This window comes from Pollicipes pollicipes, unplaced genomic scaffold, assembly GCF_011947565.3.
Source record: "Pollicipes pollicipes isolate AB1234 unplaced genomic scaffold, Ppol_2.1 Scaffold_7261;HRSCAF=8764_pilon_pilon_pilon, whole genome shotgun sequence".
Lineage (NCBI taxonomy): Eukaryota > Metazoa > Arthropoda > Thecostraca > Pollicipedomorpha > Pollicipedidae > Pollicipes > Pollicipes pollicipes.
In genome coordinates this window covers 39208385-39234036 of record NW_023597054.1, presented here as the reverse complement: position 1 = coordinate 39234036, position 25652 = coordinate 39208385, and the positions used below count along the sequence as shown (strand labels likewise).

Here is a 25652-nt window from a genome sequence, read left to right as displayed (position 1 = left end):
GTAAGCAAATATTCGTATGGCATAAAGAACGTATGAAAATTTTGGTATTGACTAACGTTTGCCAGGTCAAAACTTTGGATGGTAAAAGTTCGCATGCACAAAGCACGTGCGCAGTTGTTCGTCAGCGTTTGAACATACGCTTATGTTCGAAGCGGACAAAGTTGGTTTGACAAAATAAAAGCGCGCAAAGGTTCACGAGCAGCATAGTCAAGGAAGCCGGGCAGTGGGTGCACGCTACTTTCCGAGAGTGATGCACGTACAGTCTATGGCAATGCATGGAGAGAACTGCTCTCGGCATATCGGATGCTACTTCTATGAGGAGTGTTCCAGGACGGGCCGGCCACCCAGGTAGGTAGGTACCAAAATAGGCACCCGCGGCTCTTAAACTTCGATGACATTTGGTTTCCGTAATGGTCCAAGGTGTGAATTCGACTGAGGAATTTCTAGCTGTATTTGGAATACCGTCTTAAAAATGATGCTCCCAAGTAATGTTGGGTCCAAAGAAAATGAATCGAAGTATGCATCCAGCTGGTGCATTGTTCTCCCTTTGCTGATGATTCTCTCTTTGATATCTTTTAATTCTCGCTCTTTGACCAACAGTTTCGTATAATCTTTGTGTCTTTACATCTGATATCGCAATATGACATTTTGCTTACGTACGTTTGTCAAACGAACGCTATTCAAAACATTTTATATCCGACCATTTACATTCTTATATTGGATACCAGCAATTGCTCACGGCTCATTTCGATACGATCTTAAGAGCATACGAACATTTTCGTTGCAAGCATTTTCTTGACAAGCATTTCGCCGCACAATCTTTATCCATACGAGCTTGTGGCATTGCAAACTTCTCGAACTTCACCCTGACGAATATTATGCATGCGTCCATAATCGTACGAACGATTGTCATGTGTACGTTTTGTTAGGCATACACACGTGATCCTACGAACTGTCATACCTACGTTTTCCTTACGTACTTTTGTCCCAACCCTTAAGTCCTGCGTACGCCTCTGTGTGAACCAGCGAATCCCATGCCGAGAAGCTCTGCTAAGTATCAGCGAAATATAAAGAAGCGCCCTGCGATATTTCTCCGTTTTCCGCCACCCATTCCACACCGGCGCTAATAAACAAAGTGATCCTGCCGCACAATATGACGCAGTACCAGGCACATACGGCGCACCCGCCCGATTGGCCGTGCGAACATCGCTGACCGTCCATCAACACGTCGGGCGTCGCAGAGGCTCCTGGCCCTCTCGTAGGGTGGGTGAGGACAGGTAGGGGAGGGGTGTGAGGGGGCGTGGACGAAAGTGAGCTTCGGTTGTTGGTGTGCGATCCGCCGGAATTGCGGCTTTGGCATCAGATCCACTGTGTAAGTACATAACAGCATTTTTTGCCTCTGTTTTGCAACATTTTTGCTACTGGTGAGGGGGCTTGGCTGACGAAATGTACTCATCACATACCACTTATCAACAATGTTTTTTCCCCAATTAAGTTTTTTTCTTGGGTGAACAGCAAGAAATGGGACAACCCTTTCCTATGATACATGTGTAAGTTTGGAGTTAGATGTGTTGGAGCTCACAAAATTGAAAAGAAACTACACCAGTGGTTCCAATGCCTATGCTGTCTTCATCAAGTGTGTTTTCAATGTGTACAGAGCCCTGCTTGTCACTCAATGGTGTTTTTGCATGTCATTTCACACTTATTAGAAGAGTACATTGTCTGCAAATGGTTCACATTATAGACTTGTGGCAAAGCTGGGTTACTTGTTAAATGTATGCAATGATGCTGTGAATTTGCTCAGCATTCAGAATCAAAGGCTGACCAATGAAGCTTGATCACATAGTTGTGTCATGGTTCAACTTAAAACCTTTAAACTAGATTGAAAATTATTATTACAGTGTTTTTTTTTTTGCAATGTCTGCAGTGCATTGCTAGCCATGCATGTCTCAATTCCCAAAATGCTGTGTCATAATTATTACAGACATTTGCATACATCCTAAGAAAACTAACCTGATGCTATGATTCTGTGCCATGCACAATCTTTTCAGAGGAGATAATTATGTTGTGTGAATTTGAACAGAGCAGCTAAACTCAGCTGGAATAGCAGTGTCCAGTTCCAAAATTCCAATAATGAAATGTCTGTGAGATGGTGGTGGCTGGACCACCAGCACCTACATTTTGAAACATTTGATGAAAATAAACAATTGATCAGATCACAATAAATTGTAGAGATAAATCACAAATGTAATAACAAGCTACTAAAGCAAAATTGATTATTGCAGCATGTCACGCTGTCAATACTGGGTGTTCAATGGTTGATTACTGGTAGGAGTGTCAGCTTGAGTTGGTTTTAGCTGGTGTCATGTGTATATATGCATATTATAGTCATAGCTGTCCCAAGAAGGTGTAATGTTTGATTGTGCAGATGCCTCACATGAGCACATGACATACTAGTGTTTTAATGTCCATTCATGTTCAGTCATGTTATATGTAGGCTTTTTGCAATAAATGTGGGGAACTCTCAAGTATTGCATGGTAGTTGTTTACATTGCTATTAAAACACTTCCTGTAGGGACCTTTAGCATCTACTTTGCTTGCTTATATAGGCAGTGTTCTGAAAAAGAGCATCCTGCTCCCTTGGTGTGCCTCATTATGTTGGATCATTAACCACTGCTGATAATGTATAACAGTCTGTTACTGTTTCATTCCAGATGCTAGTAATATTTGAAGTCACCAGGTGACATGCCTGAACAAATAGGAGACACTATTATTCAGCACTAGCAGAAGGCAAACCCAGGAGACAGGGTAAGTACAATTGATTGCTAACCTAACCCAATGTCACATGTGCATATTCTGAGGTCATATGGCATGACATGACATGTTAACAAGGCAAGATCAGCAAAAAAGATAATAATTAAATTGAAATACTTAAAATGAACTAGCCATGACCAAGAGTTATGACTGGCAAAACTAAATTCACGATAACTTGAAGTGATCATTGTGCTGCCCTACCACCTCGCGCCACATCCGCCATTCAGTGGTTCATGTGGCCATCTCCAGGCGGCGCCACCCATTATGAGCTCCGTCGGTGACTGTTGATCGCATGTCTTTTATAATTTTGCTCGTTACTTTTTTTAGTTTCTAGCAATTTTGTGGGTATGGCATTTCAAAACGAGGTAATTTAGAATGTAATGCCAAGAGCGACGTTACCTATTCAGTAGCGGAGGGGGGGGGGGGGGGCGTTCCAGCCCCTTCCCAGTCTGGGCTCGAGGCCCCCTCCCCTACATGCCAGTTTTGAGAGGGAAGTGGATCAATTCCAGTTAGATAGGTTGTGTGTGTGTGTGTGTGTGTGTTTTTGACACTTTTCATTGCTCGGCCCCCCCCCCCCCCCCATTCTGCCAGACTATGCCCTGGCAAAATGCGTCGCTTTCACGTGCAGGTGTCCACACTTCTAACTAGGGAAATTACATTTTGGATCTGTGTGAGGTAATCACTGAGTTCCGTGGATTCAAGCCCCAGGCAAATCTGAAGAATGTTTCCAGTTTTTCATCCGATGGTATTGGAATTTGGGGGGATCCACTGCGCCGAGTAAAAACTATCGGTTTTTGAAAGATTTCGAAAGAGCGCTCGTTTCGCACAGGGGCAGGTGGTTTCATTTTACATTGTGTTTGTTTGTTCTTTGGGTGTGTTTATGAACCATTGCGGAATGAGCATTGGTCTGTTGTCGGACGGTGTCAAGGTGTTTGCGTTTCAGAGGACTAAGTATGGGTGACATGCGTCTAGTATTCAACGTGCCGTATCCTAGTTCCGTCCGAATTTTGTCGCCAGATATTTGAGGGAAAGAGCCTCTTGGTAGTCTAGATATATCATCTGTATTCGTTTCAGGGTTGTTGTTTTTTTGTCGAAAAATTTCCTGGTGCGTTTTGCCAGCATGGTCTAAAGCTGGTCATATATACACATTGTAGATTTCGTCAAAAATGATCCGAAGTAAGAATTTGCAACGGAATATTTAGGATTCTTTTTATTCTTAATATATTTTGATGATGCCATTTACGTGCTCGAAAGATCGAAAGTCAGTAGACAGAGTTAGACCCAAGTGGCTCTGGCTTTTGTCGTCGGTGCAGGGAAGGTGACATCCGTATTTCTCTTTGGGGAAGGCTTAATCGGCTTCTCGTTTGTTTTGTTTTTTTGCAAACCACGCTTGTAGGTCTGGAAGTTTCATCTTGAAATTTGCTTTTCGTAATTTTCTCGTCTATCTTTTGTGAAACTTCCAACATTTAATCGTGACCAGAGGCACATTTAGAACGGGTTTTTGGAAGGCCGGTTGGCTTTTTTCACGTTTCGGTACGGACAGGAACTAACGTGAACTTAATGAACCCTCCTTTTGGTGCGCTTTGCATTGCAATGTGCCGTTAAATTTATGTGGATATTGCGCTTGTTCAGTGTAATGATGTAATGACGTAGGCGGTTTCAAGGAGCGGAAGAGGGGCTGGTTGTGATAATGGGTGGTGATATATTTCGTAATTGCAATGGCATTGCCGGTTTGGCGTACGTTTCGACTTCTGAGGCGGCTTTTAAGGTTAGGCTGGGTTCTGTGTTTGGGTCAGCGGCGGATGTGCCGAAGGATTTTGGCGGCACTACGCGTCTCTTCGAAATAGGCTGCAAACACCACAGTATAAACTGATTTACGCGACTGTGGAACGCTGGTCGCGACGGCCAATAATTGCTAAGGTTGATACGCTGACCGCGTAAGTAGCGATGATCGATTTACCCGGGAATGACAAGGACGGTTTCAGGATCGTGGAAATGACGGGATCTGTCTTTGGCTGTTTTTTTTTAACACTGATTACAACACGCACACGAAAATGTGTTTTTTAGGCGGGTTAAGGGTGTTGAAAGCGCATTTGTGAAACAGCTTTGCCCTCGTTGCTGTTGCCACAATGTACTGGATGGTTTCGCTGGTCGCATTTCAAAGAATTTCCAAAAAATTAAGAGAATTTTGACGACTTGCTGGACATTTTGTAAAATTACGAAGTAAGGATTCAAACTGTTAGCACATGTCGTCCTGGCACGGTATTGTGATCAAGCGTGCTCATGCACTTTCAGATGCATGTTCTCCCTTTTCTTGCCCGCTTTTCAATGCTTTGATAAAAATTGGAAGATGTGTATCACGTGGCTTTGCGTCTCTTGGGTTAACGTTACCTCCTTGGAGCCTCAAACGCCGAAACAGACCCCAAAGTGTGACACATGCTGTTTCAACACATGCTCAATCTGGACCTTCGTTGAGATGCCTTGGCCCGACCACTTTCACTTTTTGCACAGTTCTGTGTTTCCGGGTAGAATGTTCTGCGTTCACCAAATGTTTGACCACTTCTGCGTTCACTCAGGCTTTCTCAGAAAGCGCGCGAGAACACTTTCTTTCATCGGTCACCTTCATGAAGTTATTTTCCAAAAACTTGGACTGGAACAGACTTAAGTTATTATTTCTCGCCAACCATTTACGCATGCAACGGAACCTTTTCAGTCCTACGATGCATGTTTTGCCAGTTCTCTTTTTCCATTTGCGTCATGGCCCCTGAGCGCTGATCTGGTCATCGCAGTCGCCGCCGCTCCATAAAAGGGCTCATGGGATGTGCGTCACGTGACATTCTTTAAAAACGAGTTGTGCAGTATTTCCTCTATCGTGCAAGCGGTCCGGGTTCGCTGTTTTCGCCTTCGAATCTTAATGCGCACTCACACGCTCAGACTCCACAAAAGCACTGGTCCCATTTACGCCACGTTCGTGTGCGCAGTCACGCACTCAGACTCTACAAAATCACTGGTCCCATTTACGCCACGTTCGTGTGCGCAATCCCACGCTCAGACTCTACAAAATCACTGGTTCCATTTACGCCACCTAAGTGTGCACAATCGCACGCATAGACTCTACAAAAGCACTGATCCCATTTACGCCACGTTAGTGTGCGTAATCATACGCTCAGACTCTACAAAAGTACTGGTCCGATTAATGCCACGTTAGTGCCCGTTGCTGACTGCTGCCATCAGCTGCTTGTTTCTACGACAAATCGACACAGCAATGATACTGTTCATTTCAGATGCCAATGAAAATACTCTTAAGGATTGTCTTTGGTACTGCACCCAACCGTGTAGTTCTTAAATAATTCGATTAACGTTGACGAAGTTAAAGCCTAGGGCATTTTTCAGCTGTCACATAGCAAGCATATCTCTTGAAGCCTCTGAGTCAACGTAGACTTACCTGAACAGTGCAGAACTGCCTATCGCCAAAATTAAGATCTTCAGCTATGTTCTGACCATTCTAAAATTTGCGTGCACGCGTATTTTGAAGTCGCGATCTTGCGACGCAATGTCACATGATCTGTGTTGACCGTTAGGACAGTCACAACGCCGTTTTTTTTCGAATGCAGAAACGGAGGGGGGATAATTTGCGGTATGATGTAAAAATGCTCGTATTTCTCACGCTGTTGACTTTGATCCCAACTTTGGCGTACGAGGCCGGTTTTGTTTCGATTCGGCAGACTGGAGATTATGATCTTCAGCTCGCAGGAAAAGCTGTTAGAACCAGACACACGCATCACCGCTTTGAATATTTAGTGATGCGTTGCGTCTGTGGGCGAATTGCGTTCTGCGAATGCTCATTTGGGAAGTGACCCAACGACCCGGGGCGAGGTCTTGAGCATGCTGCGTTGTTCGTTACAACTGCTACAGCTGTTCTGTCAATTCATAATATGGGTCATTTATGTGTCAGCATGGAACAGCCAGCAAATTGGCGTCCAATACAGTACATTTTGGCTCCCACGTCAGTCTTGTCTACTGGAAATATGCATTATTCTGTTTAACCGCGTACACTTTTGTGCCCCCTAATGTCGCCAGGCACTGCAATGCTAAATGTCTGGCGCTTCAAACGATACGTGCTGGGGATGAAGATATGATGCCTATGACGCAACACGCGCATTTATCTGAGATCAACTAACAACATATTTTGCGCGAATGCATTCATTAACACGTGTGCTACATGTGTTACACATGTGATACATGTCACATGTGACATCGCTCAGATCGGCTCATGAACTAGTTACAATAATGACGTGCAATAATGTAACCTTATTAAAGGGAATGTTCCATCTTTGTATGGAGATGCCCGACCTCATACCCGTCCACTACAAATTTCTGAACCTCAGTTCAATACTGAAATTGTAATTTTGAAGGTCATTAGGCGCAGTTCACAGCCCTGTCCTCTTCAGGACTTTCAACCTTCTGGTTTCCATGCTTAACAGCTTTGAGATTGTGCAGACTATTTCACGCTGACTATTTCAAGGTCACCTAGACATACATGAGGTCATAGCAATTGCACGCTGAATATTGCTACCTCATTGGCCTCTGGTGCCCAAGACCAGTGTGAATGTTATCATCAAGTTTTTCGCATCTGGCGTGTCACCACGATGTCTGGTACCAACGGAGTTCAGCTGAGCGTCAACGAATGTCATGCTTTTAGCCCAACTTTCGCCTTTTCAGGTCACGTTTTGTACTATATGATACAGGAATTTGGGCAGTGCTACGAGTTATAACGGAAATGAGACTGGGGGACGAATAACTTGAAAGTATGGTCATGACCGAGTATGTGAATGCAAGTAAACAATATAAGATGTTGGGTTGTGACAATGATGTAGCTGGTCACCTCGTACGGCTGGTGCTTGTGTGCAGACCCTTCGCCGTCAATGCCAGCATTCCCACTCGTGTATAAAACTAACTGGAAGAGCGAACGGCCCTTATCTCCAACAACGCTAAATGAGATGCAATCAATAATGGTCACAGCCGCACCTCTTAGCCCTTGCCAGGCATAGAGGCATAGAAAAATCATTCCCAGGCCAATCTGAAGTTTGCCTGATGGTTGCATTCATTCAACTCATTGTCCTCCATCTACGGGCTTAGTTCATCCGGAGTGGCATCGCCTTCAATGAATGAAATAATTGTCTGGACGTCAGGTACGTCCGTGTGAGTTCCTGGTATACACCTTGCTGGGACTGGACGCGCCATGACTCTGCATCGCTTTAGGATATCAGAGACACTGCGTTAGCTCTGGTGGGACGATAACGCGTCGCCCTCTCGCCCAACCACTGCATAGATGCATGATATGTTAGGACCAATCTGAGCGCAGTTTATGAACTGCGTCGTATACGAACAGTTTTCAGCGAAGATGCCTTGCACTTGCCTTGCCTTGTACTTCGCACTATTTGACAATAGCGGAATACAATTTACGAGGATGTAGCACTTGGGTGTCATGTTGGCGCATGTTCCCAAGCTCTCCGTCTCACCCAAGCGTCTGTTTTCGTCGGCACCATTCTCGACATGGACAGTGTTGACTGTAATTTGTGCATACAAAACAACTTAGTCCTAGCAACGACTTAGTTGTTACTTATGTACGTTACTTCCGTACATATATTAACTACACCAAATCATGGCGGAAAATGACCGTTGAAAGTTAAAATAAGTGCTTGGGTGTGTATAATTCACTGATTTTGTTCAGCGAGTCGAAGGCCCTAATCCTCGTGGTCGAATCGGGCGAATTATTTCTCGTGCGTTGTGACACTGAAATGAAAGTTCCATTTGTACGCATAGGATATGTGACATGATCAAAACGGCGTGCTTTGTACCGTAAATACAAAAGATCTCTTCGTTTCTCCTTTGAAAAACATGGAGATCGTGACTCTACCTAAGGCCAAAGCGGGTCACGTGAAATGAGGTCACGGTCATGAGTCATAGTTTAAAAAAACGTGACTACACCAAAAGAAATGCCTCAAGGAGGCTGTGTTTTATTGCGGGTTCACAATGTGTAGTTCTATACCATTGCATGTCGTCTCCATTCAGGTACTGGCTGCCAAAGGCACTTGGGACCCAGTACCTGAATGCCACTACCTGAAGGTTTTCCTGCAGGGCACGCGATCAGTTTTTCTTCTTCAGAGGCGCTCTGGTCGGACTGAGTGGCGCAATCGATGGTGTGCTGGGTTGATGAAAACATCCGTTCGCAATTGGGCGGACCCCCGGGACTTTTCAATCAGTTTGTTATGGAGTGGAGTAGTTGTGTGCCGACAGCCCACACACGTTGAGGGAAATGCAGCATTCATTTTCTTGATAGGTTTTTGCGAAAATGCTGCACGTAACACCCACTTGCACTGGAAATACGTTCACTATTGTAGCCTCTACGCTTTGCTACCTCCAAATAGTTATCGGCCAAGAAGATATTGGCAAATAAGTGTAAACCGGCGCTCCTTAAAAGTCCAGTAATTATAATAATGATAATCGCGATAATGATGATTACGACGATGACATTAACCACAACATCAACAACAATAATCATGATGATATTGGTAATAATCATAATAGTTATAAAAATTATAATGACGGTAATAATGATCATAATCATAAAAGTAACTATTGATATATATATATATATATATATATATATATATATATATATATATATATATATATATATTATTACCGTCGTCACCCATTAAGGTATACGCTTTTAAACAAAATATATGGTACATCGCACATCTAGAAGATATCCAGTCTTATACCGAACTTCAACGTGCTCAATCTTATTCTACCCGTCTTCTATTGTGTAAGGTGCTAAGTGAAATTGCGTGGAACATTCCGTATAAAGACAAGACATTTGTGATGGCCTTATTTCTCACTGTAGACAACATAGTAGAATAACCAGGAGAATGGAGAGATAGATGTATTTATACATGAAATAGATGCATGTAGCACATCAATTATTGCGTGCAACATTAATACCTGGCGTACGAGGAAACGCAGTACCAAATATGTGATGTAAAGCATTACGCATTTGAAGAATTGCAGTTCTTGCAATCGCGAATTTGCTTAATGCATCTATCCCTCCATTCTCCTGGTTGTTGTACGAGGAACGAAGGTGCTAGTGCTGCCCTATCGTGTTCTTTTATCTTAACTGCATTGATTTCGCTGGAAACAAGGAAATATTTGATTTCTTTGTGCACACACAACGGTGTATCACTGCATGTTTCCTAAAAAACCGAAACAAGACATTGTCGGGACGATAGTGATCCTTGAACATTGTCCAAATTATCATTGCTCGCCAGTTACCAACGATCCGGTTCGCAATAGCACGTAGGTCATGCGAATAACTGTACACGCGAATAAAATGTGTTGTCAGAACCCGCGTGCAAAGAAAGTCAGTTTAAAAAATGTGAGATGAAGAATTGCTCAAAAATAGAAAGAAATGCGCATGCGACGAAACGCGATGTAAAAATTGCGCGTTTGAACAACTCCGCTACGAAAAAATACGCATGCGATGAAATGCAATACAGTAACTTGGGCATTTAAAGTTTTGTGTGTGCGGCGATTTGCTTGTAAAAAGTGCATGGATGCAAAATTGCTTATGGTTATTACATGGAAGAATTTGCGAAAGGAATATTCCCGTTCGAAAAACTGTCACGCGAAGTTATGCGCACGAGAAAACGTGATGCAAATTGTTTCCTGCTCACGGCGGTTGGCGCGTTTTTTTATGACAGTATTCTGATCTATTTTGTCGCGGCAGAAGACAGACCGCAACAGAGACCATCTTTCAGTTTAGCGGGATGTAATGTGGATGCACCTGCTGCTTGGAATCATGATTTTCCGCTCTGTCCAGGAAGAAGAAAATAGGGGAGTTTTGGAAGGCCTAATCCCATGGAAGACCGCAGACCGCTCAGACCGCTCGACATCTGGGGGAGCTGACGTCAGGCCGAGCGCAGGCAATGCTAGCTGGATGCCACTATACGGACTCGTTTAAGCAATTTCCGTCCACTGTTGTAGAGTTCTAACAACAGCGGAGTGAAACCAGTCAGGCAGCTTAAGTGGACGCTACAGCTTGAAAGCTTGGAGTCGCAATAACGCCATAATAATAATATTACCGCGATGGACAATTCTCCCCTGGCTACGCCGTGTTAGGCGTAACGTCCCAAGAAGACAGCGTCCGTTTGATCCGAATTAAAAGGCAGCGTCCGTTTGATCCGAATTAAATAGACAGCGTGCGTTTGATCCGAATTAAAAAGACAGCGTCCGTTTGACCCCAATTAGAGCTGGAGGTGTGGAAAGAAACGGGCATGCTGATTGCCGTGGCAAGGAAGCCAACACTATATGGCTTTAGCGGTTTACAGTTTATTTTTACATGATTTGCAGCCACACCTGAGCACATTACTACGCTCTTCAGCTTCCTCTGTCCTTGGGACGCATCGGTTACGCTCCACTAAAATTCCTCTTTTCATGTGTAACGTAATCTCTGGACGGCGCCTAAAAGGGGTATGGAAGCATGGCCGCACGTCGGCTATGGGGTCCGAAACCGCGTACGTCACCATACGAACCGACGATTATATGCATGCAGTTTAAAACTTTGTTGCCATTTCTTGCCCGTAATTCTGCATTCAGGGAGTTTTGTGTACAAAAAACAACTGAACATCTGTTTCACAACACCTGGCATTAACAAACAAACATTCGGTCATTCACGGGACTTTGCTGCCGCACACGTGGCCTTTCTGACATCACATGAAAATATCTGTTACGGGGCATACGTCCGTTGTGTTGCATTCACTGGCATGTGATTGTTTTATATTGCGTCTGTGACATTCGGCATTTATTTGCACATTTCACCCCTAGCAAGATGGCTGTTGCAAATCGTTCGTCAGCATCAAGGTAAACATCGAACAGGACATCAGTGGCGAATATTCGCAAGTAATGATCAAAGCCGAAGTCTCAGGGCATACGCGTCAAGCCAAAAAGCACAAGCCGCACAGGCAAAACAGTCATCTACGCGGCATGGCCCACCCGTTCAACAATCGGGCATTCAGGCTGGTTTTAAAGCGAAGTTCCAGGATTGCTACATCAATGCAGGACATTGTACTCCATGATAGATAAATTACCAAGCCCTAACGGGATTTACCTGTTCCAAAATATTGCAGTCTATCATGAAGATCAGCTGGCAGTCTATGCTGGCAGTCAATTGTTTGCACCAGCAGACTGAAGCAATCTTCCAGTGCCTGCGTTCGTTCTAGCGCTTTTTCGCTGCAGTGGAACGGGGCTCTCGTACTGTAGATAATAGGTGGCAGAACTGCCCTACGGTCCCTGGTAGTTCCCCGGCGGCTGTGTTTACGTGTATCACGTGCATTTTCGGGTGTATTTTTGCCCCAGGCAACCGATGCAATGTCCAGAGTTTCTGTTCCTGATATTGGACGTTGTTTTTCTGTTATTCAACGTGGCGCTGTTGTTGAGCCGGGTTGGCCGTGACCAGGGCGGTAAGCCCTGTGTGCCAGCGCGGCAGCCGGTGCCTGTTGTGGTAACGGCGGCCAGCGGCGCCGATCGATGGTCGGCCCGTTCACCTGCCGCGCCGCGCCGCGCCGCGCCGGTCACGCTCTAGCTCCGCTGCGCCGCGCTCAGGCAACAGTGTGGGCCGCGCGCGCCGGCCAGCGGCACCGACGCCGGCGTGACCGGACGTGACCGGACCGGAGCGGACCGGACCGGCCGCAGTCACGACCGGCCCGGCGCCGCCGGAGGTCGGCGCGGTGTGACGTCCCTCACCGACCGACGACGCGGCGCGGTGAGCCCACGCACGGCCGGCGGGCGGATCCAGCCCGGCTCTGAACGTCAGTTGTGACGTCTGAGGGACCCGTCCCGGCTCTTAACGGCAGATGTGACGCCTGAGGGACCCGTCCCGGCTCTGAACGGCAGATGTGACGCCTGAGGGACCCGTCCCAGCTCTTAACGTCAGTTGTGACGCGTGAGGGACCCGTCCCGGCTCTAAACGGCAGGTGTGATGCGTGAGGGACCCGTCCCGGCTGTAAACGGCAGGTGTGACGCGTGAGGGACCCGTCCCGGCTGTAAACGGCAGGTGTGATGCGTGAGGGACCCGTCCCGGCTCTAAACGGCAGATGTGACGCCTGAGGGACCCGTCCCGGCTCTTAACGTCAGTTGTGACGACTGGCGGACCTAGCCCGGCTTTGCCTCTGGGTGTCAGGTGTGACGGCAGGGGACCCGGGCCGGCTCTGAGCACCTGGTGTGACGCCGGAGGGACCCGGCCCGGCATCACCTCTAGGCATCAGGTGTAGGGGCGGGCACCCTGGGCGGCGTCCGTCGGCCCAGACCGGGCGACGACTGAGAACAGCCGTCCGGCCGTCTCGTCCAACAGCCGGTCGGTGCCCGGCCCGTCTCTTCCAATAGCCGGTAATTTGTAAGCGGGACCTATCCGGGCCTGGCCTGGAACTAATTTATTTTATGCTGAAAGCACTCATGCTGTCGCGCATACCGTCATAGCCTACCGTTTATAGGGTTCAAAAGCTTGCGTAGGCATTTCCTCCACCAGCTACGGGTAAACTTTCGTGTTTCAAATAACCGGAAAGGTAACCGCTTAGTTCCCTGCTTACATTTGTGATGATCGTCGGGCAGATTGTTTAGTGTATTGAAGGTGAAAAAGCTTAGCAACGTATGGAGGAAGGCTGTCTCTTGCGTTTCGCTTGACCATGACCATAATTCCAATTTCACCTTAGCGGAGATAGAACGTGCGGCGTGGTCTAACTAAAGCCCCATTGCGCGAAGTTTTAGTTTTGAGGCTGATTTCCCTGGTGTCTAGGCATTAGATTGGCCGCACGTTGTCAGCAGGAAGATTAATGCGGACAAGATTAGACGAAATTTCTGCAAACTCGTGGCTATGATATGCATTGCTATGACTTGTAAATAGCGATGCCAATAACCTGGCTTGTTTCCACAGCTTCCTCGGATTCGTCATAGACGTTCCAATGCACCAGTTACTTTGTGAGGGTTGCTTGCGTCGTTTCCGTCAAGATATTTCAGATATTGCGCACAGCGCGAGTGGTGTAACGCTAACGTGCCGTCTCTTGAGTATTGAAAGGATTGGGGACAGCGAGAAATAGCTTTTTGTGTAAAGCAGGGGAATGTTGCGGTATTCTTTCCTGACTCGCACGGTATTTTTATTGTTGCTACCCTCAACGCCTCAATAATTGCACGAAGGAATCCTGGAATATGGAATCAAGGATCTGAATCTCGTCCCGATACCGCTCCCCGGAATCGCCCTTCTCGTGCGCTGCACAGAAATTTGGCACAGTACGTAGACAAACGGTCAGGAATAGTGAAATGTTGAACAACCTGTTCCAAGCGGGTTCGGAGAAACCGGCGAAAAACTCAACGATATGGAATCTGCTCCCTGATTGGTTAGCGGTAAGAAACTTCCAGTTCATGCCGTGATGCGAACCAACGCAAGCATTGCGGCAATGCATGCGCCAATTTTGCCACGAATTTTACCAGTGCTGACATGCTATTGCCGTTGCTTGTGCTGTTTACTCATGCTGATAACGGGTACTTCCGGACGCAGCCGGCAGTGGTCTTTATTCATGGTACACTGCACTATGGGCTAGTAAAAAGTTATCATGCTCGGGAAAAAGTTGTCTTTCGTGATCATTTGTTTGGGATGCCTCCCGAGCATAGCAAGCTTTTTCGCGTTCCTGGCTACAGGGACACCTCATCGACTTTATGTACCACCTAGAAAACAAAGTTTGCTTTTGCTACCAGCATGTACTGAAAGACGAATATGAAATGAAAATGAAACTGCAAACGAACAAGCCATTGAAAAGAAAAATTTGGCCTCCTGCCAGCATATATGACACCTAACTAATAAGGCAATGAAAAATAAGGCTGGGTTTCCTGTCAGGATGTTGCAAATAACATGGGCCAACAGTAACGGGTTGAATAGCTTTCATCCATGTATATTTATATATATATATATATATATATATATATATATATATATATATATATATATATATATATATATATATATATGACCATCTGGACGAATTTGTAATACGCTGCGTTGCACCCAGCGTAGCGTGGTTCAGTTTCTCACGTATGTAGGAGGTGGGATACGTGCATTTTAGCCGCCAATTTGCTGTTGATGGCGTCGCATCCCCCCCCCCCCCCCATTTCGCCGACTGTGCCGAACAGATGTGTGGTGTTGCGTGGTTTTTTGGCCAGTGCCTTGTGTTGTGTGGTGTTTGTTCACACATCAGACCGGTGCGTGATGCTTCGATATTGCTGATTTTGAGGCATCCCTGATTTTCCTGGGGTTTGCGGTCATTCACATGCCACTTTAGGATTGGCCAAGTATGGAAGCTGAAATGTTTTTAGTCTGCCTGTGCGGTGTTTATTATTTGACGCCGAGACGTTGAAACATAAGCTTTATCGTCGGCAGCCCGTCCGACTCATGTCTGTCAGGTTTCGGATTAGTTCTCAGCACTACGCATGTGCTTCACAATTCTTAAAAAGATAGCTTTTTCGGACGCAAATTTGACTTCTCATTTGCCCATTCGGATCAGATAGATTGTGATAGATTGGACAGCAAAACTAGCTTGTCGAATTCGCTCTCGGCCGCTTAAATTCTCTGTCTGAAATGGTGCTTCCCCCGGAATTCTTTTATAGGACTTTTTGTTCGTCTCCGAAAAAACTGGTTTGTAATTAGTGTGAGTTAGTTTGTATCCGCGTGGGGCAAAAATATTTGATCAGCAAACATCCTGGCCAAAATACTTACCAACAAATGTTATGAGAGCTTGTTACACATCGTTTTTGTAATACACCAACCGGCGAGCTTGTGGCTGCTTTAACCAGAGTTGCTGCGATAGATGTCTAGCATTACAATTACACCAGCGTTGTGCAAGCCGACCGTGCTTCCTTATCACTATTTTCAGGTTAGAGGCGCGTCCTAGGTCTGAATGTACGACACGTGCCCGCTTATTGACGTGACGTACTTGTCTTGCGGGTACCTAATAGAACATTGTGCAACCAGTTCAAGCAGTTATATTTATGGTAATATGGAAGTTCTGTGAGGTCCGGGCTTGCATGCGTAGACAAATGAAAAAGGTTTGGTGCCAGCGCCTCTGGATCCGAACCATTTATTGTGGTGCTCGGTCGGATCCCGTGCGGCACTGCTCTGTTATATGAACCATCTGCGGCACCGGCAAAAGGTTGATCTCGCACGCAAACACTGGAGGGCACAAGAGCAATCTGCAAGCAGACGCGGTTGTTCAAGAATTAGGTTGCCACCAGATGTGTTGAGGACGCACTGAATGTTGAACTGATACATCCCTGTAATGATCTCTGATCGATTGTGGAGATCGAAAGCTTTTAATGTGCCCTGGAACTCTAATTTGGATCGCATGTGGGTCGAGCTTTTGCAATAATCCGCACATGCTAACATCAGTGATACGGTTCTTACGGATTTATATTGTTGATATGGTATGAGCGCTTAAGAGCATGAAGGGAATGTTGCTACCCACAACCTTTTTTCTGCGCGCATGTGCTTACGAATACCCTCCTCAGTGACATTTGTGCGCATTCCTGTTCTAAAACGCGTGTAGAAGGATCACTGTCATTAAGCCCACCTACCGATACGTCCCCATGGGGGAGGGGGGACGGGCGTTGCCAGGCATCCCGCACCCCGCAGCCGTCTGACGGGTGTTGGGCGTCACCGCCCTCTGCCCGGCGCCGGTGGCCGAACATAACACCTCCCCAGCATCCCGGACCCCGCGGCCGTCCGGCGGGGTGTTGGGCGTCACCGCCCTCTGTCCGGCGTCTGCGGCCGACATGCCCCAGCATCCCGGACCCCGCGGCCGTCCGGCGGGTAGTCAGGCGTCACCGCCCTCTGTCCGGCGTCTGCGGCCGACATGCCCCAGCATCCCGGATCCCGCGGCCGTCCGGCGGGGTGTCAGGCGTCACCGCCCTCTGCCCGGCGCCGGTGGCCGAACATGCCCCAGCATCCCGGACCCCGCGGCCGTCCGGCGGGGTGTCAGGCGTCACCGCCCTCTGTCCGGCGTCTGCGGCCGACATGCCCCAGCATCCCGGATCCCGCGGCCGTCCGGCGGGGTGTCAGGCGTCACCGCCCTCTGCGCGGCGCCGGTGGCCGACATCCCCCAGCACTGGGACGCGCGCAGACTCCCGCGCCCGTCACAAGTGCGGAACCCGCACGTTTAGCGTGAATGCGAATATGCCACGGACTCACAGCATGGCCGTGATCCTCACACCGGTGCTAACGCTTATGCGCCGTCGTAGCCGCGTGATTTGATCAGCCAGCCATCTGCGCCAGTTCGTGGCCGCTGATTGACGCTCCCCGGTGTGTGTGGCGGCCCGTGCAGTCTGTCGTCGGTACGCGGGTGGAGAGTGCGGCACCATGCTGCGGCGGAGGGCAGAAGCGCAGATGGGGGCCTCGCAAGGTGACCTATACGAATAAGCCAGACCTGTTGATTGCTGACCGCAGTCTGCGCGTCGCGTCCGCTGACTCCGTGTTAGCTGGCTTCTGGTGAGGATCGCGTGTACTTCCATAGGCGCCATAGGTTCAGAAGTTCCACTTCCCCGCTGCGTTCGCCTAGGAAATTTGGCACGCGGAACGGGCAGGCTCTTGGTGGCAAACTATCAGCACGGTTCGTTGCGAGTGCGCCACGAAGCGTGAAGGGAGTTGGCGTTTGAGAGATCCAACGCGAGCCGACCCAGTGCTTTTAGCGGGCGTACAGCTTCGCAGCCCACAAGCATAGCAGGATGGCGTTTTCATTGGAAGATGGCCTCATCTTGTAAAATTTGTGTCGTGGCGACGACGTTGTCTCGTTTTAAATGTATGGTGCCCGCGAACATCATCGTGTAAAATTGAATGACGTTTATCACGGATGGATTGATCATCGTACCAGTCCCTTACAAGTAAGGAGTGTGTGTGACAATGTGACAACCACGCAGCGTGACAGTACGTGATGCCACGATAAGTTCATAGCATTTTTCAGTGCAAGCATAGGCACAGCTTTCCTGGGTTCGTCTTGATGAACATAGCCGTTTGAAGCGAGTCCCAGCGGCACACCTCGTAATCATCTCAAGCTTGGAATAGTGTCAGTAAAACGTATGTTTGTAAACTTACATCGGTCATTGATTGGTATGCTTGAAAGGTCTCGTCTTGAAAGGCCCCGTTAAGGTCGTTAGTGTCGCGCGACAGTGCTCCGTCTTTCGACATCGGTGATGACGGTGGAGTCGTGTGTCGCGCGGTCTGGGATGTGACCTACCCGCCGTGCCTCCCGGAACGCCGCACTGGCAAGCGTGGTGTCCAGTCTGTGCTGGTATCTTCGGAAGTGGGAGGCATTCGCTGATTCGTCCAGGCGTGTGGCCAGACGGTCGTGTGAGGCTCTGAGAGTTCGCTGTGAGTAGTTTGTTCCGGTTGAAATGGTTTTCCACATCGTTCGCTGTCACTGCAGAAATAATAATGAACGCTGTATGGGTCTACCTGGCAGTTGGTGATCAGTTTGCGGGCATAACGGGCCACCTCTTGCCGAGCTGGCTGGCCTGTCGCTTCCATACGCGCTTCTGAGTACGGCCCAATCGGCACATATGTTTGTGATGGTTCTGTCCACTGGAGCTCTGTTTGGGATGCTGAGATTTACCGAGGGGCTTTTGTCCTGTCACTTGATGTTACTTACCACCGACTGTGACTGTGACAGGTTTTCTGCGAATTCTGGGAACTGTCTGTGAATTGGTGTGGCACGATGCCCCGTTAAATCAGAGTGGACGTTCTACGTTGTCAATTTCACGTACTGCTGGAAGCCCTGGCCAACTCCCGCCTTTGGTCGAATCAATACCAATTGTATTGTAAACGTGGTCGACTGCTTAGGTCACCGCTGGTTCGTAGCCTCTTGGACCGATCGGTCTGTAGAAGCCAGTGCATTGGGCAGCGGTCGAGAATCACACCCAGCCACCAGAACTAGGGGACAATGCAAACCAGCTTTCAACTATTCCCCCCCCCCCCACCCCCCTACTACCGCCGGTCAGCCGTGTTCGCGCCGGGGCGGGTGCGGGATGTTTACCAGCTGAGCACGACAGGTCCGGTCTCGGTCTCACTTCGGAGGGGGTGTGGTCGGCTGCAGCTGTTCACCGTTCTATGGTGAGCGGCAATTTGTGAGATTGGCCCAGGCTGTCACTGCACACCGACCTTCGTCGCGTCATTTGCACGTGTTCATACTTTGCCAAAGAACTGCTCGGACGAGATGCACCTCCATTGCCGTTAGGTTATTATGAAAATGCTTTTTCGCGTGGTTGTAAGGAAAAACGAAGAAGCGAAGAAAGTCAGCTGTGGTGATTTTAAACAGCCTTTTTGTGTGTGTGTGGGGGGGGGGAGAGGGCGCGACACATTGGACCAGACCGGACCAGACAGGGCGACCAGGGTACTTCTGATGCGTTGAGATTGACCACAGACACCGTCCCTCCTTTTCCCTGCCCCCCCCCCCCCCCCCACAAAACATCATTTTCCAAAGTGATTATTTGTATTATGGCTGAATGGGTGAGCCATGAGGCTAGTAAGCTTGCGGTAGCCGGTTCTCGCAGTGATGAAATGACAGAGATGGGGACATGACAACTGTAAGGAATTGTGACAAATCTGCGTGTCGTTGGAGTTGGGTAGCGTGAAGTTGACTTGGGGAATCGGGCACGCTGTTGGATGGCCGTGATCATCACCAGCCGCGGTTGGCCGGCCTCGGGGAATCCGATTCACGGTTAGCTGACCGCGATTAGCATCAGCCGTCTCTGGCCGGCGTTAGCTGCTCACTGGGTTCATCGCAGTGGCTATGGAAACAATGGCCCTTCCTCGGATGCTTTATACTGGATTGGCTCCTCTATTGAAGCGGGTCTTTTTGCATGTTGTGTCGTGAGTAAATCTTACGTCACCATGTAATCCGTGCGACTTTTTTTGCCAGGCGTGTGTCATATGTTGCCACGAGTCTGCAAGGCGGTCTCTTTAGCATGGGCTTAGCGAGTACGCTGTGGCGATTATGGAGTTGCGATAGTGATCGGTGCATTGCGGTGTTGTGAGCTGAAGAAAAGAGCTCAAGTAGCAGTAGTTACCTAGTTCAGTTTTTGTTGTGATTCAAAAGCTGGTTTTTGGAGCGACAGTTACGCTCATTGTCCAAAGAAAACAGAGTTAAAAACCTTTGTGGCGAGATAGTTCCCATTTTCGTTGTGGTTCAAAAGTTGTTTTTTTCGACGGATTACTTTTGCAGTGGTCCGAGAAAACAAAGTTAAAAACTTTTCTATGAGATAAATCCTATGCGGCTTCACTCATTTCATTAACGAATTACTGCATAAACAGGATGATAGAAGTGATCCCGGTAATATCCGGATTTGTACATGTTTTTATAACATTTGATAGTCATTGTTGTCGAAATGTCCCAACATTTTGCTTCTTTGCCCCAGTTAAACTTGCCGGGCAGGGCACTTTCTTAATTGAAGCGTGTGCTAGTAACAACTGGTTTTGTTGCATTCTTACTCTTTGTCGTTGAATAACTGATGTGTATCTGCAGAACTCGGCCGTTGATAGTCATCGTGTTCGATTTTCCCCATTTGCGTGAGTGTCCAATTTTCCCCAATTGCAACAGTGCGCCCAGATTCCCCAATTACAGTTTTTGTGCGACTTAGCCGTATTGCCATATTGATGAGTAAACCGGGCTTTTCTTAACAACAGCCGTCCGCTCTGGCTTCTGCGACATTGCTAGAATGCAGTGAACTCCGTTCACCGGAAGCAGCTATCTGTCGGCGACCCGTTGTAACTGAAGTGTGTTGTATTTCGCCAGGCGGGGCGAACGGCCAGCGTGGCGCCGCCATGGGCCGGCCCCAGCGCCGCTGGCTCGTGGCCCTGTGCGGCTTGGGGCTGGTGGCTGTGCTTGTGCATCAGGTGGCCTTGCCCGCCTGCCTGACCAACACAACAGGCTCGCCGCTCAAAACGGTAAGGTCGACTGAAGTGCCGAGCCGGCCGGGGCCGTGCACAGCGCGGCTGTTGAGAAAACAGTGAAGCGTGAGCCATCTGGTGGCGCCTCATTGGTGTGGGCCTTGTCCATGCTCTCTCCGATCTTCTAGTTGACTTCCCCAGCTTTAAAAATTGCTTCGGGCGCAAAGCCGCACGCATGGTACTGCAACTCAACTCAACAACGGAATGTCCGAGGAGCGTGCAGCCAGTTTAGCTGGGCTTGCGCGCCCGTGCGGTGTCGCGGCGTTTGGTCGGCTGGTGCGTGCCTCGGCCGGAGTCTGCCCTGGCCGTGGGCGCCAACGCTGACAGCTGACCGGGCCCGGCAGCTGCGGATGGGCGAGGTGGCCGTGGACCGTGACATACCGCTCATCTTCATCGGCGGCGTGCCGCGCTCGGGCACCACGCTGGCACGCGCCATGCTGGACGCCCACCCGCTGGTGCGCTGCGGCGAGGAGACGCGCGTCATCCCGCGCATCCTCAGCATGCACTCACACTGGAAGAAGTCGGCCAAGGAGAGTCTGCGGCTGGAGGAGGCCGGCCTCGATGACGAGGTGGGTAGCGATAGATACACCATGAACGCTGGGTAGTGACAGTCAATCGTCATAGCTGTATTTCCACGGCCGTGTACAGCTTCCCAATGTTCCGCATTTTGTAGGTGAAATGAAATATATTTTAAATCCCTTGGGTGGGGGGGGGGGAGGGGGGGGGGGCCGAATGTAGTTGTCATTACCGTTAATCCTCACCCGACGGGAGCTATCTGAAGTCGTGGCAAGCGAGCAGGATGGGTCTACAATGTGGGGAATTTTCAGTTCAGATATCATTTGTTTATTTTGGAAATCATGCTGGATTGGTGCATGAAATTCTGTCGCTCCCCCGCCTGCCCTCCCTCCCCCTGTCCCAGATTTTCATCAACCTTAAATCCCCGTGAAGATCAATTAGGATCATCGAATGCTATTCATCTCCTGAAACGGTCATTGTCATTCGAGGTGCCCTGTTTCTTGATTGATAGCTTTGTTGTATACCGATCCGGTGAACATCGTTGCCACTGATTGTCGTGGGATTTAAAAAAAAAAAAACGCTTCGGCCGGGAACACGTCTCGGCAGGCTTTCCAAGATGATGCAGCTCGGTATTCTGATATTGCTAGGGGGCCAAACTTTGTTTGCAAAACGTGCGCAACGGTTGCATAATCATTGATGTTAGATTTCATGTCGCTGTCTCCCGCTGTTTTGCCGTGGTGCCGGAAGCGGCCGGCTGGGTTTGGCGTCCATCCGTCGGGTAAAGTTCCTCCGTCGGTAGTTTTCTGGCGTCGCAAAACGTATCAGCCGGGCTCGTTTGGCTGCAGTCGCATGCATACCTTGAGCGGGGCCGAGGCGCCGAGGTTTGCCCGCGCGGCAGCGGGAGCCGGCTCCGGAGCGATCGGGAGCCTGGTTATGTAAGCCTTGAGCGGAGTCGAGGCGCCGGGGTTCACCCGGTGCGGCAGCGGGAGCCGGCTCCGGCGCGATCGGGAGCCTGGTTTATGTAAGCCTTGAACGGAGTCGAGGCGCCGGGGTTCACCCGTGTGGCAGTGGGAGCCGGCCCCGGAGCAATCGGGGGCCTGGTTTATGTGCGAATTTTCACAGTTCACAATACTAATTGCGGGCTGTAATTGTAGTTGCTTGCTGTTCGCTATATGTGTGTTCTCATGCCTCATTCGCTTTGCAAAGTGACTGCATGCTGGTGTATAAAGCATGTGTAAATGACGTGAAGTTAACTCTAAATGCATCGTGCCGTTAGCAGCAGGATATACTAACTCTTGACTTGACACACTGCTTGAGTCGTTTCCGAGAGCCAGTCCAGAAGCAACAGCTGAACGTGATGTGCTCCTCGTTTGACTGATGCACAAGCGAAAACGTTCAACAGGTGTCCAGCGTGCCTAGTTGCGGAAATGATAGTAGCGACTTTAATTATTACGGACCTCCGGCCGGACATGTTTATGTAGCTAAAAAGGAACAGTTACCTTGGCGTGCGCTCGGCACAAATGTCCACGGCAATGTCTGTAATGGCATGCTAATTTTTGTCATTGCTGCGCCTTTGACACACGACTCAGTGCGCACTGACCAGGTTTGGACCGGGGCCGTGGGCTGGGTGCGTCTCTCAGTGACGGCCGGCTGGTGTAACGGTGACGGCTGGCTTTGCGGGGTAGTCACCCCCGATTGCCTCACCTCATCGGACTGCGCTTGACCGGCCCGGACTGTGTGCCGGCGGGCCGGCCGCTGCAGGTGCTGGACTCGGCCATCTCGGCCTTCATCCTGGAGGTGGTGGTGCGACACGGGCGAGCCGGCCCAGCGGCTCTGCAACAAGGACCCGTTCACCATCAAGTCGGCCACCTACCTGCGCCAGCTGTTCCCGCGGGCCAAGTTCATCTTCATGGTGCGCGACGGTCGCGCCACCGTACACTCCATCATCTCCCGACAGGTCAGTCATCCGACCGACCCTCCGACGCCCCGAGCAGCGCTGGCGTTATGCGTGGGATTGCGCGCTGCGATCCTCTGGCGAAATAACGGCTACCTGGAATAATCGCCAACACGAGTGCGTTTTTTTTTAAAATCTCTGCGTTTCATGATCGCTGCAAGTGACAACATTTCTTAACTAATGAGCTTCCAGCGTGCTGCCGCGCTTACCAATCATTAGCCCTGACGCCAGGAATGTACCCACCACTTGGATGCACCAGTGATGACGCCCCCCTGCAGGTGACGATCACGGGGTTCGACCTGAAGAGCCACCGGCAGTGCATGCAGCGCTGGAACATGGCCGCCGACACGATGAACCGCCAGTGCCAGGAACTGGGCGCCAACTGGTGTCTGCGCGTGCCGTACGAACAGCTGGTGCGTGCACCCGCGCACCTGGATGGAGCGCGTGCTACACTTCCTGGACGTGCCCTGGAACGAGACGGTGCTGCACCACGAGCGCACCATCAACAAACCGGGCGGCGTGTCACTCTCCAAGTGAGTGCTGACCTGCGGTGGTCGCCGCAGGCTGGTCGGTTTCGCCGCAGTCGAGCCCCCGGCGCGCGCGCTGCGGTCGCACTGCCGCTCGGTGGTGACTGGTGTTTCGATTCTTCGCTAGGAGCTATAGTGCCCGACTTTTAGTCCGACTGATAGAAAATGCATTGTTCGCGATTTGCGATGTGTACAGAAGGCTGTGATTTATTAGCTCGCTTAGGCCCTGGCCGTGGCTGCCGGAAATCGGGCTTGATTTCTGGGTGAAATATAACTTGACTGCTGCTGGGTACTCATTAAGGTAATGAGCGCGCATAATGTAATACAAAAGCGTGGCCAATTGGTCGACGATGGCGGCCATGCGGCTTTCAAAGGCACCCTCATTGGGCCTGATGCCGAGATGGCCGTTGTCTGCCGGCAGTATGTACACATTTTCAACAGCTAGCCCCGTGGGGTGCCGACGGTGCCCCAGGCTATATTGTACTCCGCGAGAGCCTCTTTTGTCATCGTGTGCGAGCCGGCGTGTCCGTTGAGGCCGACGCTGGTGCCCTGACCCGGGCCCGGGCCGCAGGGTGGAGCGCTCCTCCGACCAAGTGATCAAGCCGGTCAACGTGGACGCCCTGACCAAGTGGGTGGGCAGCTTCCCGGAAGACGTGGTGCGCGACATGGCCGAGCTGGCGCCCATGCTCAAGACGCTGGGCTACGACCCGCACGCCAATCCGCCCGACTACGGCCGGCCCGACCCGGAGGTGGACCGCAACACGCTGCAGGTGCGCGCCGAGAGCGCCGCCTGGCGCCAGAGGGCGCAGCAAATTCTGGCGCGCCGCAAGCGCTCGCGGCGCGCCGGCCGCCCGGAGCAGAAGCTGTAGGCGCCGGTTGTACGGCGCCGCCGGCCGCGGCCCACTGCGCTCAGGGTGCCAGCCACCGGGCCTCGGCGGCGCGCTCTGGCGGACGGGGTTGGTAGACGGGTACAGGTGGCCCGCTGTCCGGCGGGCTACGTGCGACGGGCAGCGGGCCGCGCGAGATGCTTTGGTCGAGGGAGAGAGAATGAGAGCGTGAGGTACCGGACGGCAGACGGCGTACACGCCATGCGCCGGACACTCAATATCAATAGCTATCAGGCGCGCCAGGCGCTTAGGGGTCCAGGCTGAAGAGCAGGAGCCAAATTCCGAGGCGCGCCCCAGTCTTTCCAAACTTTATCAGCCCTGCCGGCAAAAGTTGAGCGCCGCTCGCTCCACGTCTGTTCTGCTGGCCGTCAAACCTACATTCACTATCACGGGGCAGGTTAGAAGACCCGGCTTGTGGATGATCGATTGCGTTGTGGATTCGCGTCAAAATATTCTGTATTGGTCGCAACGGTGCCCTGGGTTTCCTACTCAGTGGATAAACCGGCGTCATTTAGTTGTCGGCACTGAGGAAAATGTCATATTTTGAAGCCGTTTAAAGTGGAAATATGGAGCAGCGGATAGTGTAAAGCACGTAGCTGTGATTCCCGTTTTTTCGTTTCCGTGTGTTCGTTTGCTATATCGTAGTGCCAGTTAGCCACAATTTAACAGCCGCTTTTAAATGCCCCGCATATCCGTCGGTTGCGAGCGACTTCGTTGAGGTCCAATTCCATGAACTCGTCTGCACGTCGGAGATAAGAATGTAAATCCTTCGTGCCCGGAACACCCTGGAGATTCAGCGAGGTGTCTTCGGACCGCTGCCCTGAACATTTCACGCTGTGGGGAGCCCCTCCCCTCCCAGATAGTTGATCGGCGCCGCCTCAGCGGCTGGTCGTTCGTGAACGCAAACAGGTGCA

The 25652-nt window shown here is 49.9% G+C and overlaps 1 pseudogene; it reads left to right on the top strand.

The window, feature by feature from the left end:
- Window positions 1-1271: 1271 nt before the first annotated feature.
- Window positions 1272-25537, top strand: LOC119112578 (protein-tyrosine sulfotransferase-like; annotated as a pseudogene).
- Window positions 25538-25652: the final 115 nt, after the last annotated feature.